The following is an 18,126-nucleotide window of genomic DNA, read 5'->3' as shown; positions in this document are numbered from 1 at the left end:
TAAACGAGAGATTAAGTAAATAAATATACAATTAAAATAGAGTAAAATCAAATCGATATCACATAAAAATTCTATAAAAAATTAAATAGGAAATTAAATAGGAAATTAAATAAAGAAAAACAATAAAGGAAATGAATTGCTGAATCTTATATCAGTCATGGTCTTGAAAAGCTTTGGCAAATAGCCTGGTCTTTAGGTCTCTTTTAAATGTTTTTATATTTGGTTGCAGTCTTAATTCCGCTGGTAAGGAATTCCAGAGTTTAAGACCTGTGAGTGAAATGGCTCTCTCTCTAACTTGACTTAAATGTGCTGAGTGCACAGAAGGGATGGTTAGTAGGCCTTTATTTGCAGATCTTAAATTTCTTTGTGGTGTATTAAGGTGAATGGCAGCATTCATCCACTCTGTTTGTTCCTCGTAAATAATTTTGTGTAAGACGCATATCGTTTTGTATTCAATACGATACTTAATTGGGAGCCAGTGCAATGATATCAATGTTGGGGTTACATGATCTTATTTCTTGGTTCCTGTCAGTATCCTAGCTGCTACATTTTGTAAGACTTGCAATGGGCAGATTGTAGATAATGGGAGACCCGTGTTAATAGTGGTTTTAATCATCTGAGGGTTAGAAGTTTGTTATACCCTTCTCTTAATTTGTTGGAGATATGTTTTTTGAAGTTCAGTTCACCACCGAGGATGATTCCTAGATCTCGGGCATTGTCCACTAGGTTTATGTTTGTGTTATCTTCTATTGAAAGGACTGGCAAACTGGACGGTGATGGTCTTCTTTCCAATAGAATAAGTTCCGTTTTGTCAATGTTCAGTATAAGTTTCATGTGCATTAGAAGTTGTTTGATGATTGAGAGATACATTGCTGTCATTTTGAGTGTGGTTTCGATTGTGTCTTTAACTGGAATTAATATTTGTATGTCGTCTGCATGATTGTAATGATTAAGACCTAGATCAGCAAGTAAATGGCAGAGTGGGAGCATGTATATGTTGAACAAGGTAGCTGACAGTGAGGAGCCTTGAGGGACTCCAATACTGAAATTTATCTTGTCTGAAGCAGAATTGTTAATTTTAACTTGGTAAGAGCAATTAGTGAGATAGGAAGAAAACCATTGGAGTGTAGTGTCTGTTAATCCAATTTCAGATAATCTGTCAAGAAGAATTGTATGGTTTACAGTATCGAATGCTGCATATAAGTCTAACAGAACTAGTAGATAGCTTTGTCCGCTGTCAAATCCCCTAAGAACGGTGTCGGATAACACTAGCAGTAATGTTTCAGTGTTGAAGTGCTTTCTGAAGCCAAACTGAGATGATTATAAAATGTTATTGTTTTCAAGGTATTCAGTTAATTGTTTCTGGACTACTTTTTCTAGTAATTTGGATAGAAATAAGAGATTAGATATAGGCCTATAATTATTAAAAACAGTTGGATCCAGTGTTTGTTTTTTCAAAATAGGTCTAATTATTGCACATTTAAGTATTTCTGGGAATTGGCCTTCCTTTAGAGAAAGATTAATTAATGACACCATAGGGGTTGAGATCAAGTGAACTATTGATTTTAAGGCTAAAATAGGTATTGTATCCAATGGATGGGTCGCAGGGTTCATTTTTTTTCTGAGACTTTCTATCTCAGGTGTAGTTTCATCAAAATTCAGCCATGTTGTGACCTCTTTTGGATTCATGTTGATTGCCTGGTTTTAAGTGGAATTAGTACTAGTCACTAAATTCAGGATTTTTTTTTAAATGTGCGATATCATTCCATTTGATTTCAGGAAGAGCAGCACTTTCTTCAGTGGAAGTTTTGGTAAGGTTTTTTACTATGGAAAAAAGTGTTCTTGGATTATGACAGAAATTCTGGCTCTTATTGCTGAAATATTCTTTGTTTGCATTGTTAATAAGCTTTTTATAAACTGCAAGGCAGGATCTATAGGTGCTCAAAGTAGATGTGGTTTGATTTTTTCTCCAAGCTATCTCCTTTTTTCTTAGGGCATGTTTTGTGGATCTGATTTGTTTGTTATACCAAGGATTGTGTTCTTTTGGATATTTCAGAGTTTTTGTTATTACTGGATTTAATTTATCAGCAATAGAGTTAGAGGTATTAAGCCAGGAATGAATGGCGTTTGCACTGTTTGATAGGTCAGTTCAATCTCCAGTTTGATAGGTCAGTTCAATGTTCTGTTCAATCTCCAGTTGAAGATCATCAACCTTAAATGGAGGGCGATATAAAAAGGAGATAGGTTGGGAGGTAGTTAAAGTCCGTTTTAGGTTAAATGAAATAGTTGAATGAATTAAGAAATGATCTGACTATGGAACCGGAATGTGTTTAGTTGGTGAAAAGATAGCTTCTTTTGTATTAATGAAGATTAAATCTAGAGTGCGGCTGGCCTTATATGTTGGACCAAATGTAATTAATTCGTAACTGAGGGCTGACAGTATTTCTATGAGCGTGCAACAAGCAGTGGAATGTGGACTGATATCTATATGCAAATTAAAATCCCCTAAAATAATTGAAGGCTTGTCAGGATTTAGGTTTGTATCAAAAAACTCGATAACTGGTGAAATATTATATTCTAAAAGACCTGGAGGACAATAAAGCCAGCAAATTTGCAAATTATTTGAATCAAACAAAGCAACTTCATATGGTTGTTCTATATTATTAGGTAACAATTTCAAACCGTAATCTTTTTTGGCAACGAGCATTAGACTGCCTCCTTTACGTTGCTGTCTTGGTACTGAGAAAGTTACATAATCTTGGTTTGTTTTTGATTAATTAAAACTGTATCAGATTTTTTGAGCTGAATATGTTGTCAGCTAACATAGGAAGACAAGTTCACATATAAAATGGCATCAGTAGCACACACCATGTGCACCATATCCTAGTGGCGACTTCAGAAAACCTCTTATTTCACCACCAGTTTCCTTAGAAGAGGCCAGGTCAGCTGCCACCAGATCTCTGAGCCATCAAAATGCTGCAGACCAGTTGGTGGAAACTTGTCTTTCATACATGGAACTGCCTGTTTAGAAGTAGCAAATAAAAAGAGTGTTCTAGTTTTCTTTTTTGTTTTGCTTCTCCACAGGATGCTAAAGGACTATAGGATGCAAGTCCTTTTATTTAAAATATATTTACTCATTTGGAGGATTTATAGAAAGCATTCATATCAGCTTACTTTTTGAGTCAACTAGATTCAAATGCCTTTTCAAATCTGGCAAGTTAAATAAAATACATTTTTTAAGGAGACTTGGCTTGTTTTAAAAAGACAGAAAGTTGCATATGTGCTCTTGTAATTTATTCAGGACACAAAATGTCATTAGAACTTTCCTATCAACCATACTTAATCCTACTTTGAACAAGATAAGAAAGTTCATCTGTGATCTATGGAATTTTGCAAAAGGCTTGGGAAGTGAACCTGGTCACTCACTGTTCTGGTAGGAAGTTAAATGCTTCCTTTGAAGCATAATCAGTTACAGATTATTTGCTCGCAAAACTAATCAGTGATTACTGATTCTTGACCTAGAAAGTAATCTATTACAGTATATTGCCTGTTTCCATATTGCTAGCCCCTCTTTTACATGGACGCTTAACTTGTTGTGGCATAGAGAATAGGTACTTGGTGCTGAAGATAAGACCCAAAAGTTAAACCCAAGTTGCCATGAGGGTAAAATCTTATGGCTTCTATTAAGCTTATTCAAATAGTCCACAATTGAAAAACCTGTAGTGAAATGTCTAGTGCACGTGCTGGGGAAGGAGAAATGTAACCTCATGCCCAAGGCATTAAATGTAACACAGCAGCACCTCTTACATCCCTTTGAATGTAGAGTCCCCTGAGTACAATCTGTTGTATATATTTGTAAGCATAATGGCATGAAGTTCTAACTGTACCAGTTTCTTTTTAAGTTTTAAAAGCTGTTCCCATGATGCTATCTCACTTGTGTCATCAAAAAGCAATACTTGTTTGAGAAATTCTGAAATATGTGTTTTGAAATAGATAAAGGCATGATTCCATTGTGTTTGTTGAGTTTTATCTGAGGGCATGTTCATAAACTATAACAAATGTTAATCTAGCCACAGAAAACTCACTTCATGACATTAACACCTGATAGGATTTTTCTAATACAATTTTTGACTCTGTGCAGCTTAATTATTAATGAGGCCAATATTCAGCGCTACTTAGCCAGATAAGTATCAGGTCTCTTTTCAGCAGCTGCCACTTAGCCGGATAAGTGGTAGGCAGGTTATGGGCATTCTGGGGAAAAACAACTTATCTGGCTAACTACCAATTTCATTGGGAATATTTAGTGGCATATACACTGGAGATTTATGAAGGTTCTTATACACAACAATTAAGCTGCACAGAGTCAAAAAATGTCTTAGAAAAATCTTATCGGGTGTGGTTTTTGACATAATTCTTGCAGAGTTTGGTGTGCCTTGGAGGAGAAAGGTTACCTGGAAGGAGAGTATCACCTTAATGAGGCAGGAAGAAATCCTGTAGCTAGGACCTGCCCTCAAGGTGATGTAGCATCCTCTCGCACCGAGGATAAGTCTCCAGGAGCACGTGCACAGGAGGGAAGGGTTAGGATGGCCATTATAGCTGGTGATTCGATTATTAGGAAGGTTGATAGCTCGGTAGCTGGTGGAGTTGAGGATCACTTGGTAACTTGTCTACCTGGTGCGAAGGTGGCGGACCTCATACATTACATAGATGGGATTTTAGATAGTGCTGGGGAGGTGTTGGCTGTCTTGGTACATGTGGGTACCAATGTCATAGGAAAGTGCAAGAGGGAGGTTCTGGAAGCCAAATTTAGGTCTTATATATATATACCTCTCTATCTGCTTTAGCTCTTCCATGTCTGCCACTCTAGCCTCCAAATATCAGACTTGTTCTCTGAGAGCTAGGAGCTCATTGCACCGGGTGCACACATACAACCTCTCACCAGCAGGTAAAAAGATCATACATGTGATATTTGATGCAGAAGATTGGAAGGCCCTTTTCTTGCTGCTGGATTGCTGCATTCATCTTAATTTTGTTGAGTTCTTAGTTAAGTTTAAGGTGCTAAGGGAGTAGGAATATTTAAATAAGAGACTTTAAATTTTTATTGGTATATTCACTATTAATCTGGTAGTGACTTGCAACTGGATAATTAAACTCTTGATAGGGCCTTAGGCAATCCTATGTTTTAGATAACAGGCTGATTTAGATAACAGGCTGATTTATTTTTAATGTGAATGTTTCTCCTACCTATAAATCAAAGGATGAGCTAGGGGTGGGTGGGAGAGGATTGGGAGGGAGAGAAAGACAAACACACACAAGATGTTTCCTACCTTTTGGCATGCTTTTAATAACAACACACAGACTCTAAGCTATTTCCTAGCTTTTGGCTTGTTTTTGATAACAAACACACAAACTCTAAGCTATTTCTTACCTTTTGGCTTGCTTTTGATAACATACACACATACATTCACTAACTAAAGGATATACCCCAATACTTTACCTCTCCCCAAAACGTTTTAAGTTGTAAAATTTCCCATAGCAATATTTATTTACTGATCCTCTTCAGCCACCAAGAAGATGGTGGCTGAAGAGGCTTTTCTCAGAGTTCCCAAGGGATTGTGCTCTCACTGAATATGCACGTACGATTCTAAAATAGGTAGAGGCAGTAAGCATTTTTCTGGCATTTACTGCAACATACATGCAAACTTTCAGGGCAGACATACTTTATTTAATGAACTCTGTGGCACCCACCACACAGTTTATAAAATACTTGCATAAATCTCTGCACGACCACTTATGCACCGAAATTGGTTACAGTAGACCGGTTTGAAAGTTGTGCTCTTTATAAATATTTTAATGTTGTACTTTTAATTGACTGCAACATTACTGTTATAGTGGAAACTTGCCTTCTGATGTCACTGCAGGAATGTAGTTCCATATCTGGTGCTGCAGTGCAGCAACTCCATTCATTCAGTAACATGAGATGCAGTACCATATTGAAAATGATAAGGAAAGTCTGATTTTTAAAACAGATACTGTTTCCAAAATTGCAACCTTCTCTGGTGAGTAAGTGCAGTATTTATCTGCAGTTATACTCTTAAAAAGATGTGTATGTTTAAGGTATAAATGAATACAGTATGAACCTAAGAGTGATTTTAAGAGAGCAGATATTAGAGACAAAAGCCATGATTTTACCCAAGCCTTTGGAAGCAGAAAAAGACTTGTTTTTCATTGATTTCAGTTTTATCAATTTTAGTTTATGATTTATGTTCTAGTTTGTTATGTCAGAAATGTTTATATTTTATGTGTCTTAAATGTAATCCACCCTGAACTACTTGTTTGGGTAGGACGGAATAAAAATGATTTTAAATTTATAAAATCAATAAAATAAATTATAATCAAATATGTATTTATTTGGCCTGCAATTTCTGCCTGTTCCATGAGCTTCCAGCTCAATTGGAGCTGGCCTACACTGGACTACAGCACCATGGACTTTTATTTGCAAACATCTAGAATTCCCTTCCCTGTTCCCCTTTTCCAAGTTTTATATCCCCTTCAAACTCAATCAAGCTATTCAATGACAGTGGTAGGTCAGAGATCACAACCTCAGTCCCCTCTGGAAAATGGCTAACATGGACCCTAAGTCTGGCCTAGAGCTGTGTGTGACCTCTTCTTCGGCAGCATGACCCCAGAATCAAAGCTTGGACTTTTGCTTGAGAATGTAAAGCATTCGCTCCTGAGTCATTGGTCTGGCACATGTCTCCTTTTAAACAAAAATGTTTGTTTATAGAAAATTAATTCTACAATAAAAGCTAACCTAGAAATAAAATCAAATGCAAGCCCCTAAATTGTGCGTTTTGATTTTTTAAAATATTTGGGTAATATAATTGTGTTAAACTAAAAAAAATAATTGCTTTGCAAAAAAAAGCTGATAAAACCACACTTCTCATAAAGTTCATTACTGCACAGTAAAATGGATTATGAAAATCAGTACAATGTTCTTTTCTGAGAGGGTGATTTTCCAATAAAGTAAGCCAATTGTCGAATGGCATCAGCTCAAGAGACAAAGTAGCCTGATGTCTGTATTTAATGTGCAACACAGTGTGTAAAGCAAATAAGCCAAAACAAAAAGCCAACTGAAAACTTGTATACTGACAAAAATGAGGACCTGGAAGTAGCCAGAAAGTCTCAGATATACAAAGTGGTTTTAATTATGATAGGGACTCTTTGGAGTAGTTAATATACTCTATAAACCTCTCATCCAAAAACATATTTGCAACTTGAGAGAGTTTTTGTTTCCAGTTTTTCAGTTATCAGAGTTGCATTGGGATAAAATTCATTACAAGCTTACTTATCTATAACACAAGGAGTCAAGACCTGCACTCGGCTCAATCTCCCCTTTCCCCCAAATAACACATGACACCGTTTTTTCCTTTTGGCATTGTAAAGGGCCGCAGTTTATTAACCTAACCCGAGCCCGAACAGTCAACATCAAAACCTTAACAATAACAACAAACCCACCCCGCCCCCCCCTTTGCTTCCCCCACCTCCCTCCGAATCCTTTATCACCTCGCCCCAGTGGTAAAGTCCCCCCCCCTCTGTTTGCCCCATCTCGCTACCAGCATGGGCAAACCTGGCCTCGAGCTTTAGCCCCTCAGCTCACTGGCCAGCCCTTGTAGCAGCCCCCCCCCCCCGCTACACGAGCTGCCCCCCCCCCTTCCCCCTTTTAACCCCACATTCCTCCAATAATCCCTTGGGCTCGGGTTTCCGCCTCCGACTGCGACAACATATCAAACCAACGAGAACACCCGCGCCTAATATAGGGAGGAAGGGAGGGACATCGAGCCAAGCGACCCCTCTCCACACGCTAACCCGCACAATGCTGAGGCGGCTGCGTGAACCCTTCTGCCTCGCAACCAATCCTGTGCCTGCAATTTGAAATTCCCTAACCGCCCTGACCCACTCTCCCTACTCTATCCCCCCCCCGCCTCCCTCTAACCTCTCGCATTCGCTCGCTTTCCCCGTGTTATAATTGGCAGTGCAGGACAAGCCTGCACCACCTTTCCTTTAAGATCAACAAAAGTGAGGGAAGTACCTGGCGTTGGCAGGAAATACCTCAGAAACCACACCAAAAAGAAAGCCTCCTCCCCGCGCCCTGCCGTGTACAGAACTCACTCCAAAGCTGGAAAAAAGCGTAATGCCTTCATTGGAGGAATACAAAAATAGCAACAAAAACACAAGGATCTCTAAAATCTGAGTGGTGCCAAAAGCCTGAAACACATTTTGTATCAACTTTAGGGCTGAACAATGTATAAACCTTTTATCGAAAAGTAGTGGTGGTGGCTGGTGGCAGTCACTTGGCGTTACTGTTTAATTATTGTGCTGCCTTGCAAGCAAATCAAGGCAGACTGGCCCAGCAATTGTTTTGCTTATCTGCTGTTTTAGGAGTGAAGCCAGGGATCAGGCAAAATGCTGTTTCCTTCCTTTTCCCAAAACAAACCCAAATTCAGTAAGTGTTAGCCAATAGGCTGTAGTGCCAGCCGTTTGATACTTGATGTTTTGCAAAGTCTGATGATACCCATTCCTTCTCAGACATTTGGAAAGTCTGCCAATTAAAAACTCCAGTAGAGTGGATGTGTTAACGGACGTCTGCCACCAACTTGGACCTTAATTGCGTGCTATGGATGAAGACAGCAGGATAACTGCAGCAATGTCAGCATTGTTCCACTTCATTATAGGGCCCTCGAAATAGCATTTCGTTTCTATGCTTGTTGCTTCCTCTAAAATGTAAATCTACAACAGGCATACACAAGGGCGAAAAGCTATTTTGCTGAGCTTATATTGACCAGAGGCACAGTTTATGTTGCCAGTAACCTCACTAGTAAACACATTGATTGTCTCTTTTAGATGGATTGGATATTGAGGTCTTTATCACAGCTTTAATACAAGGAATAAATGATAGTGTTGAGTAATTTATTCCTCATTAAACTCAGGATTCTACAAAAGTAAAGTCTTTAACTGTATCTTGAAAACTTTAGTGCATTACATAGATCACATTTCATCTGGAAAGCAGTTCCAAAATTCAGGAGCACCACGATGTGCCGGTATTACGTGCCAGTATCGAGCGATACAATGCAAATTAGGGGAAGGGAGGAGTGTGGGTGGGGTTTGGGCGGAGTTATGTCCCGGCAGCGCTGCGGGCGACAATGTTTTCTACATTATCGCTGGCAGTTCAGTGGAAAATAAGGACACCTTTTCCCGTGGCGCTATGGGTGCGAAACTGCCGCAGCCGTGGTGGGCGAAAACGCACTGCCTCGATGTGGCCAGCTGCACAGTTTCGTCCCCTGCCCCCTTTTTTTTTCGTGCGGCTCTTTTGTTACTCCCACTTAAAGCTCTGTTACAAACAAGTGACTTTCAAACAGTTGTTCGGTTAATGATAATGCCTATCATTGACTATTGCAGTTTGCTGTATTTGAGTCTTCCCTGGACTGTAATAAAACCAATACAGCTGTTACAGAGTGCTACTGCATGTTTAATATCTGGCTTTTCTATTTGGGAGCATATTACCCTTGTCCTAATGGATCTTCATTGGCTCCCTGTCCAGTCCAGGATGAGTTATAAAACTGCTTGCCTGGTTCAAAATTTACTTAATCGTCCCGCCACCTCTATGGATTACAGCTATGCTGAAGCCCTGCTGTCTTGCAAGAATTTTGCTCTTTTCGCAAATGTCCCCTGTTGGAGGTATCTTCTGTATGCCAGGTGCGTTTGTCTGACACCCGTAGATATGTTTTTTTCAGAGACTGCTCCTGAATTTTGGAACTGCTTTCCAGATGAAATGTGATCTATGTAATGCACTAAAGTTTTCAAGATACAGTTAAAGACTTTACTTTTTGAGCAAACCTTTTCATAATTCATGGAGTTTAGTTTTATTTGATACCATACAGTTAGGTGCATTCTGCTCTGATTGCGATTGTCTTTATTTTTATATTTATGTTTTATTGCTATGTCTTTACTCTTGTTTCTTTTTATTGTAAGTATGTTTTAATATTTTATGTACGTACCATTGTGAGTTGCCTAGGGCTTTTTGCATAGGCGACATAAATAAATGATAATCATAATCACTGCTGGATGTGGTCTTGACAACAGAATAATTTTAGTTCGATTGCACAGTTATGTTGCTGTTGTTTTACACAACGCACAGTTATAGACAGAGCTGGTAGCCTTTCACTGTTAAAATTCAGACTTAGACCATAATGTCTGGCATCCAGTAGAAAATGGCTGATATAGTTCCTAGTTCTATTTTCCTGTAGGTTTCGCATGGGGGGGGGGGGGGGTAGGGAATTATTTTTTTTTCTTTTTTATGACATATGGCAAATTAAAAAAAAAAAAAGATTTTTCATAATGTCAGGCTATGGACTAAGACCCATCAAGACAACATCCCTCCTAATCAATTTTGGGCTGATCCCCTGACCATTCCAGAGCATCTTGAGCTTCTTTAACAGGAGGAATGGGAGAACCTTTGTGCTAGCGCTGCCGCACTCTGCCAAACAGTCAGAACATTAGTGGGTACATGCTAAAATTGGCACTACATGCATATAAATCAGAGCATATTCTATGCCAAGCAGTGTTTTCCATCAGGAAGGATAGCATGCAGAGGGGTAACTTGCTGATGCAGCAGTTACTACCCTTAAGAGATGTTCCTCACTTAGATGGCAGGGAGAAAAAAGAAATTGGTTTCAGACAACAAGCAAGGACCCCAACTTCTACAGTCTGGGATACTGATACACAGACATAAGGAAAAAAGCACAGGACTGCTTCTACGGCCATGTCCTAAAGGAAATGAAGAAAGTGTGCATGGGGGTAACTTGCTGATGCGGCGGTTACTACTCTTAGCAGATTACTACCCTTAACCAATAAGCCCTGATGTTTTAAATGCATCTGAAACATTACTCCCTGCTTCAATGGCAGGAAGAAAAAGGAAATTTGATTCAGACGACAACCAAGAAGGCCCTGAAGTCTGTGGATTGGGGTGCTGATACGCAGACTTAAGAGAAAAAACAAAGGACTGCTTCTACAGCCAAGTCCATAAACAAAGTATGTCAAGCAACACTATGAATTTTCAAGAAAGGTCATCACCCAGTAAAAAATGTTACTAGCTGAAATTTTTATGGGTATCATAAGATTTGAGGATAACTACACAGAGCAACAGTTACTACCGTTAAGAGAAATATGGGAGTAACCTGCACAGAGTTGCAGTTACTACCTTAAGCTTGCTGGGCAGACTGGATGGACCATTTGGTCCTTTTATTCTGTCACTACTATGCTACTATGCAAGGATCTGTTCGTGGACATATCTTCGGGTTCCACTGGACAACACATACATTGCATAAAATTCAAAAGAAGTAAAATAAGATGAGTAAAATAAGAGAAGATGAGTTTCCCTTTCTTCCATCTAACCCAGACCTTGTCCTTAAATCCCAAGGATTCTCCCCTCCAAATAAAACCAGGAGCAGGAAAAACTCCATCCTGTTTCATCAAAGGTCAACTAAAAAATCCACACTACAAAATAGTGTCCTGGTTTTTATAATCTGTAATAAGCAAATTGGCCTCTCTTGTGTACTCCCGAATCCCTAAAACAAAAAAAAAATCCAGGGTATTTATAACTTAATTGCCTAATTCTAGTGTCCGGTACCTCTTTTTATGGATAATAACCATAATCTAGGTTATGACCAGGAACTATAAAAAGTACCGTTTTGCTTTTGTTTAAGTAGCAAAAAGCTAACGGGGTCATTCATCAAATCGCGTTAGGGCACGTTATAATGCTGGAAATAACCACACCTTTTTTCCTGGTGTTATCTGTGCGATATGCCCAAAACGGGATTTGCATTAAAAATCACAAATCCCACAAATCTTTACTTCTCTTAAATTTTCAGAGTAGAGGCCCAAGGCTGAGGATTCTTAACAACTAAGGATTTGGTGATTCATCTCTAATGATTTTTGTAGTTATTTACCAAGTGTGATTTTTGTCGGAAGGAATTTTTTATCCACCCTTCCTACCCAAAGGGAGGAGTAAGAAAAGAAGTTTCTTTGATTGTCTTGGTATCCCTTAGTCTAATGGATTTCCATGCCCATCTGGCAAAACTGGGGGAGGAGTGGCTACAGAACTGGTATCATCACTAGGAGGACAGAGGTGAATCTGGGCTACCCTTCTGGATGCTCACCAACAGCAACCAGCTGAAGAGATGCCCTCAGGGTGTCCAGGAGCTGGAAAGGAAAAAAATTGGATAGTTGAAGATCAGCATGTGGATGACAGGTATTTTGATGAGAACAAAACTGGGAGAGGAAGACCCCATGTTTCCCAGCTTACCCAGGGAGGCATCACATTATATTTGAGGAAAGAAAAGGGACCTTGAAGTATAGATTACAGGTTCACAGATTTATTTTAAATTTCTTTATGGATTTTACCAAAGAGACTTCTACCAAGTGCCATATTTTCATGTTTGAATTATTTCATCAGTAAAGTTTATGTTGGAACACCATCACAATATCCAGCTTGATTGTTGGCACTCACTAAAGATCTATACATTTAATGCTCAGGGGCTAGAAGGATAATCCACCCCCCTAATGGAGAACTCTCCAAAGGAGGAAAAGAAGTAAAAAAGACAAATAGTTATAGCCCTCATTATACAATAAAACTTGTTCTAAGCAAAAAAGTATTGGCGGAGACATAAGCCATGTGACTATCTAAACAGTTCCTAAGTCAAGGATTATAAGCATTATAAGACATCAGGAAATTGATTATTGCCCAACATGTGGGCTTATGCCTGCAAACAGCAGAGGTAAGCCCAGGGGTAGGCCCATTATGCAACATGCATAGTTTTGTGTAATCAAACATTTTCACATTGCTTACAAGGGGGAAATTATGTGCAGAGAAAGCAGCACAATATTGGTGTATAATTTTTCACTAGGGGGCAATAAGCAAAGCAGCAATCCTTGCTGCTCTTGCTTTGATTATTGGTGACATCCCAGCAGGTATAAGAACCTGCAGAGGCTGTACCAACACCAGCAGTTTTGATTTTTGCCTCCATAACTTGTAGATGCCATTTCTGTGGAATGTTATTTATTTATTTATTTTTATTTATTTATTAACTTTTATTTACCGACATTCGTGCAGCACATCATGCAGAGTCATGCAGAGTCATGCACATCATGCAGAGTCATCCAGTGCAAAGGAAAACGAACGTTTTCCTTTGCACTGGATGACTCTGGACAATTGACACAGGGTTACAAAGCGTTTCACATCTGTTCACTGCTTTATGTCTGGATCAGGATTAGGTCAGTGACTGATTGTTATTGCTATCTGAAAGCTGTCTGGTGGCGTATATGGTGGTCTCGGGCGAGTTGCTGGTGGATAAGTGTCCACATTGTAAAAGCCACCACTTGAATTGCTTTCTTACTTTTAGAGGTGATCTCCCAGAGAGTAGCATTGAGGCGTGCTGACAGGGCTGTATGGGGAAGCTTACTCTTCTGCTAATGGCTCTATGCCTTTTCTGTGGATAATGAAGATTTTGTTGTCTAGTCCTGTCAATCTGTCAGCTTTCATGAGCACTGAATTCACTAGCCATACTTTAAAAAAAAGTCACATTTTCTGTAAATGAAGGAAACATTCATATAACTCTATATTTCTCATTTTCCATTATGCACAGTGTGCCCCCATTACAATTGTGAAACATTAGTACACTCAAGATTGCATTAGACTGATAGGTTAAAACAGTGTAAGCTTCTAGGCAGTGAAACACATCTCAGCTTAAGGCAAAAACAGTTCCCTCACCACGTTTTCCCTCTTTTTGAACCTTACTACCCTGGGTAACACCAGGAATCCTCATTAGCCCTGAGGACTGGAGGATCATTTCCTCCGAGATGATCCCTCGGTGCTGCTCTTTCTGAAGAGTGGGTAATGCCATAGGAGCAGCCGGCATCTTCCCTCCCACCCTGTGATTGTTTGGGTATTGTCACTTCCTCAGCGCACCTGACCCTAGCTGGCCCGCAGAACTACAGCCTGAACCAAGGGGCTATCTCAGCAGAAACAGTTTTAACATGTGTCTTAGACACATTGGATATTTGGTTTCTTTGCTTTTTGAGAAATGACATCCAAATTCTATTTGGGAGCATTGTATCTTTTCAGGTTTGGGCATGATCTTCACATTCGAGATGTTGGCGAAATGAGTGAAGGCCTGTATCTGTGTAGTTCTGAGATCAAAAATGATGGTTGTTCTCCCAGGAGACTTCATTATTTTTAATGTGCATCTTTTTTATTTAATTTAATCTTTTTTGACTGTTGTTATAAGCATGTAATATTTGTGATTGCTTCTCTGTGAAGGAGTTGGGGGTGTTTTGCATGAACTTCTTGAGCTTTGTTTCTGCTTCTGGACTTGACTTTCCTGTAGAACAAACTATTTCCTCGTGCTTTGTTCTGTTCCTTGTCCCTATCCCTTTGTCTTTGTCTTTCCCTAATAAAGTCTCAAGTTACCTATTGCAGCTGTACTTTCTTTAGAGTAAACATTGTGGTATGTTCATACAGGGCTGAATTCACCCAAATTCACTGGTGGGAAATATGTGGGTTTTGTCAAATAGCAACTGTTGGTAAAAGATGACATTTATAAGATATTCAGTAGAACTGAAAAAAGCTATTTGGAGTGCCCAGAAGTATGAGATTCTGTTATGCCCTCCATTCTACCCTCTGACCTTCCCTCAAACACCTATTCATCCAAATACTAGGCAGCTTTTTTCACTTTCAGCAGATATTGAATCCAAATGTATTGGCAGCAATTCTGGCATACTGGTTTAAAAACCTCTTTTACTTGGGGGTTAAAATAGGATAGCTAGTTTAAATAAGGCTTCTTATTTTACTCTACCATATAGCCACCTTTCCCTGTTTTAAACACTGGCTAAAGTTTCCCATACAAAAGTTGTTTTTAAAGGTCCAGCACCATGTTTCCCAATGGGGAATATAGTACTCACCCTTTAGAAAATGATTTGGCCTTCTGTGATAGCTAAATTGGCTTATATACTGTGGGACCAATTTTTAAAGGGTTTAGGGGTCAGCAACTAAAAGTTAAGTACCTAAGGCCTGGATTTATCAAAATGCAATAAGTATCGCATGTGATAGCAAAAGGGGTGTGTTTTATGCTAATATACAGTTTATCGCAATTTGCACTAATTACCTATGCGAAGAGCTAAGTTAGCGCAAATGGCGATAACATTTGCAGACTTTGCGATAAGTGTGAGACCTGTTGTATTTCCTGCATTCAACCACTGGGGGACCATTGTTAATGAAGAGAGAGAGAGAAAGAGAGAGAGAGACTAGCCCTAGTGCCCTCTCCCTAGATTTGTTCAATGTTCTCTCCACCTAGCTTGATGAACTCTCTACCTGGGTAACATCAAGCTAGGTGGAGAGAACATTGCCCAAATCTCATCTTGGAGTGAGTTTCCTCTCTCCGTCGGTCCTCAGATCTTCACAAGAGACCACTGTTCTGTTCGTACGTCTCACATTGAATGTCAAAGTGGCCCCTAACCCCCTACTCTCTCTCTCTCTCTCTCTCTCTCTCTCCCTCTCCTCAAACTAGCCTTTCAGGAGACACCACAATAAAACCTTACCACCCAGTAAGGGAAGCTATCACACAGCTTAAATTGAGGCAAGTTTCGAAAGCCATTTACCCAGATAAACTTTGATTTCTCCAAGTAAAAGGGCAGTAAAAATTTCCCAGCCTTACCTAGCTAAACATGTTTGGAATTCCACAACATGCATACAATTTACAATTAGCCTCGTTAAGGGGAGATGTTCCTAGGGATGTGTTTTGGGCTACATTAGGAAACAATACACATATAAGGGTAGATTTTAAAAGGAGCGCGCGGCCTATATCTGCCAGCGCACGCACATATATGCCCAATTTTATAACATGTGCGCGCATGTTATAAAATCCAGGGTTGGCGCACGCAAGGGGGTGCACAATTGTGCACCCTGCACGCACTGAATTGCGCTGGCTTCCTCCGTTCCCTTCCCCCTAGTCTGACCTTCCCACCCCCTTCCCCTAACCTTTCCCCCCAGCCCTACTCTAACTCCTCCTGATCTTTATTTTACCTTCTGCGCACGCTGGCTGATTGCCGGCACACTATCTCTGACACAGCGGCAAATGGCCGCTGTGCCAGGAGCCGCTGACCCCGCCCCTTTTTCAAGCCCCGGGACTTACATGCGTCCCAGGGCTTTATGTCCGCCACCAGGCCTTTTGAAAATAGGCCCAGCGCGCGTAAATCCCGGAGGATTTACGCGTGCAAGGTGCACAATTGTGCACCCCCTTGCGTGCGCCAACCCTGGATTTTATAACATGCGCGACCTGCGCGCGCATGTTATAAAATTGGGCCTATATGTGCGTGCGCTGGGTAGCGCACGCACATATAGGCCACGCGCGCTCCTTTTAAAATCTACCCTTATATGTGTACTGTTTCCTAATGTAGCCCAAAACACATCCCTAGGAACACCTCCCCTTAACGTGGCTAATTGTAAAAAAATCTGCCCCATATTGCATTTTCAAATGTATGTAGCCAAATTTAGCTTGTACAAAGTCTGCATCCCAGTTGTACCTGTGGGAATTTTTGAAAGGAAAAAATTCATAGATATTTTCTTTGAAAGCTTATATAATACCCGTGCACTTTGCACTTGGGTGGAAATATTGCCCCCATTTGTTTAGATTTAGATGCCTAAGATAGATGCCTACTTCTAAAAATCAGGGATATGTGCCTAACTTTTTTTTTCCTGCATTTCCACCCCTGTAATAGTACACTTTTTAGGCATCTAAATATAGATACCTACTAAAGAGACTCCTAAATTAAGGAGCCTATAGTCAGTTTTCAAAGGGTAAAACTTAGGTGCCTAAGCCATTTGTAATTTGATCTTTAGACACCTAACTTAGGAACCTAGTATGCAGCTGCTAGGTTGATTACAGGGGCACATCATAATGAGAGGATCTCTCCAAAATTAAGGGAGCTTCATTGGCTACCAGTCTCCCAAAGAATTCAGTTTAAGATATTGATGTTGATTCTGTTCATGTTGAGGGACCTCGTATAGCTGAAAGATTGTCACCATCTTTCTGTATAGCAATTGCACTTGGCAAGTTAAAACTTACTTTTAGTACCCTCTTTTCATGGATTTAGACTGCAGGAAGTACATTTAAGAGCAGGACCCAATATATGGAATTCTTTGCCAGTTGGATTTCCTGAGAATCAAGATTACAGACTTTCAGGAAAATGGAAAAACTTTACAGGCAGATAGCTGATTTTAATTTTCTTTTACCTTGTTCTGTTGAATTTAAGTTCTCCTATTCTATTAATGTGATTTTATTTATGCCTTGCTGATTTAATGTTTTGTATTGTATATACATATTTTTATGTATTAGCGTATATATTGTGATCTGCATAGATTGTTATATTGGATATGAGGAATAAATACAATAACAATAAATATATAACTCATATCCTTCCTAATAAGAGAAAATATTTTTTTTACTCAACACATAAGTTCTGGAATTCATTGTGAGAGGATGTGGTGAAAGCTATTAGTATAGCTGCTTTTAAAAAAAGGTTTGGACAAGTGCCTGGAGGAAAAATCCATTAACAATTATTAAGGTAGAGTTGCAGAAATCCACTGCTTGTTCTTGGGATAAGCAGCTTGGAATCTATCTACACCTTGGGATCCTGCCAGGCACTTGTAACCTGGATTGGCCACTGTTGGAAACAGGATACCGGGCTTGATGAACCCTTTGGTCTGACCCAGTATGACATGTTCTTTATGTTCTTATCTGATGACATATATGGTGGCCGGGTTTTCAGGATCTTGCCACAGTGCTAATTATATTAAGGCAGAGAACTCTGGGTGAGTACCTGTGTGGTCAGGATCTTCAGGACAGAGTTCTGCTTCCTAGCTGTGAAAGAAGTAGTCTTTGTGTGGAATGCCGTGAGTGAAGTACGACCAAATTATGGAATGCGTTGAGTGTTGGCAGGTGATATTGGCTCTTCCCTCTTGCCCTGCTTGTTGAACATTGTTCCTGCATTTAGTTCATGCAGTAAAACAAT

The 18,126-nt window shown here is 39.6% G+C and overlaps 1 protein-coding gene across 1 annotated transcript in view; it reads left to right on the top strand.

The window, feature by feature from the left end:
- Positions 1-18,126, top strand: part of C6H3orf70 (chromosome 6 C3orf70 homolog) — a 132,485-nt gene that overhangs the window by 36,219 nt on the left and 78,140 nt on the right. The gene's annotated exons all lie outside the window — the stretch shown is intronic.

Source organism: Rhinatrema bivittatum, chromosome 6, assembly GCF_901001135.1.
Source record: "Rhinatrema bivittatum chromosome 6, aRhiBiv1.1, whole genome shotgun sequence".
Lineage (NCBI taxonomy): Eukaryota > Metazoa > Chordata > Amphibia > Gymnophiona > Rhinatrematidae > Rhinatrema > Rhinatrema bivittatum.
The sequence above is the reverse complement of the archived record's forward strand: the minus strand, read 5'-3'. Positions and strand labels throughout refer to the sequence as shown.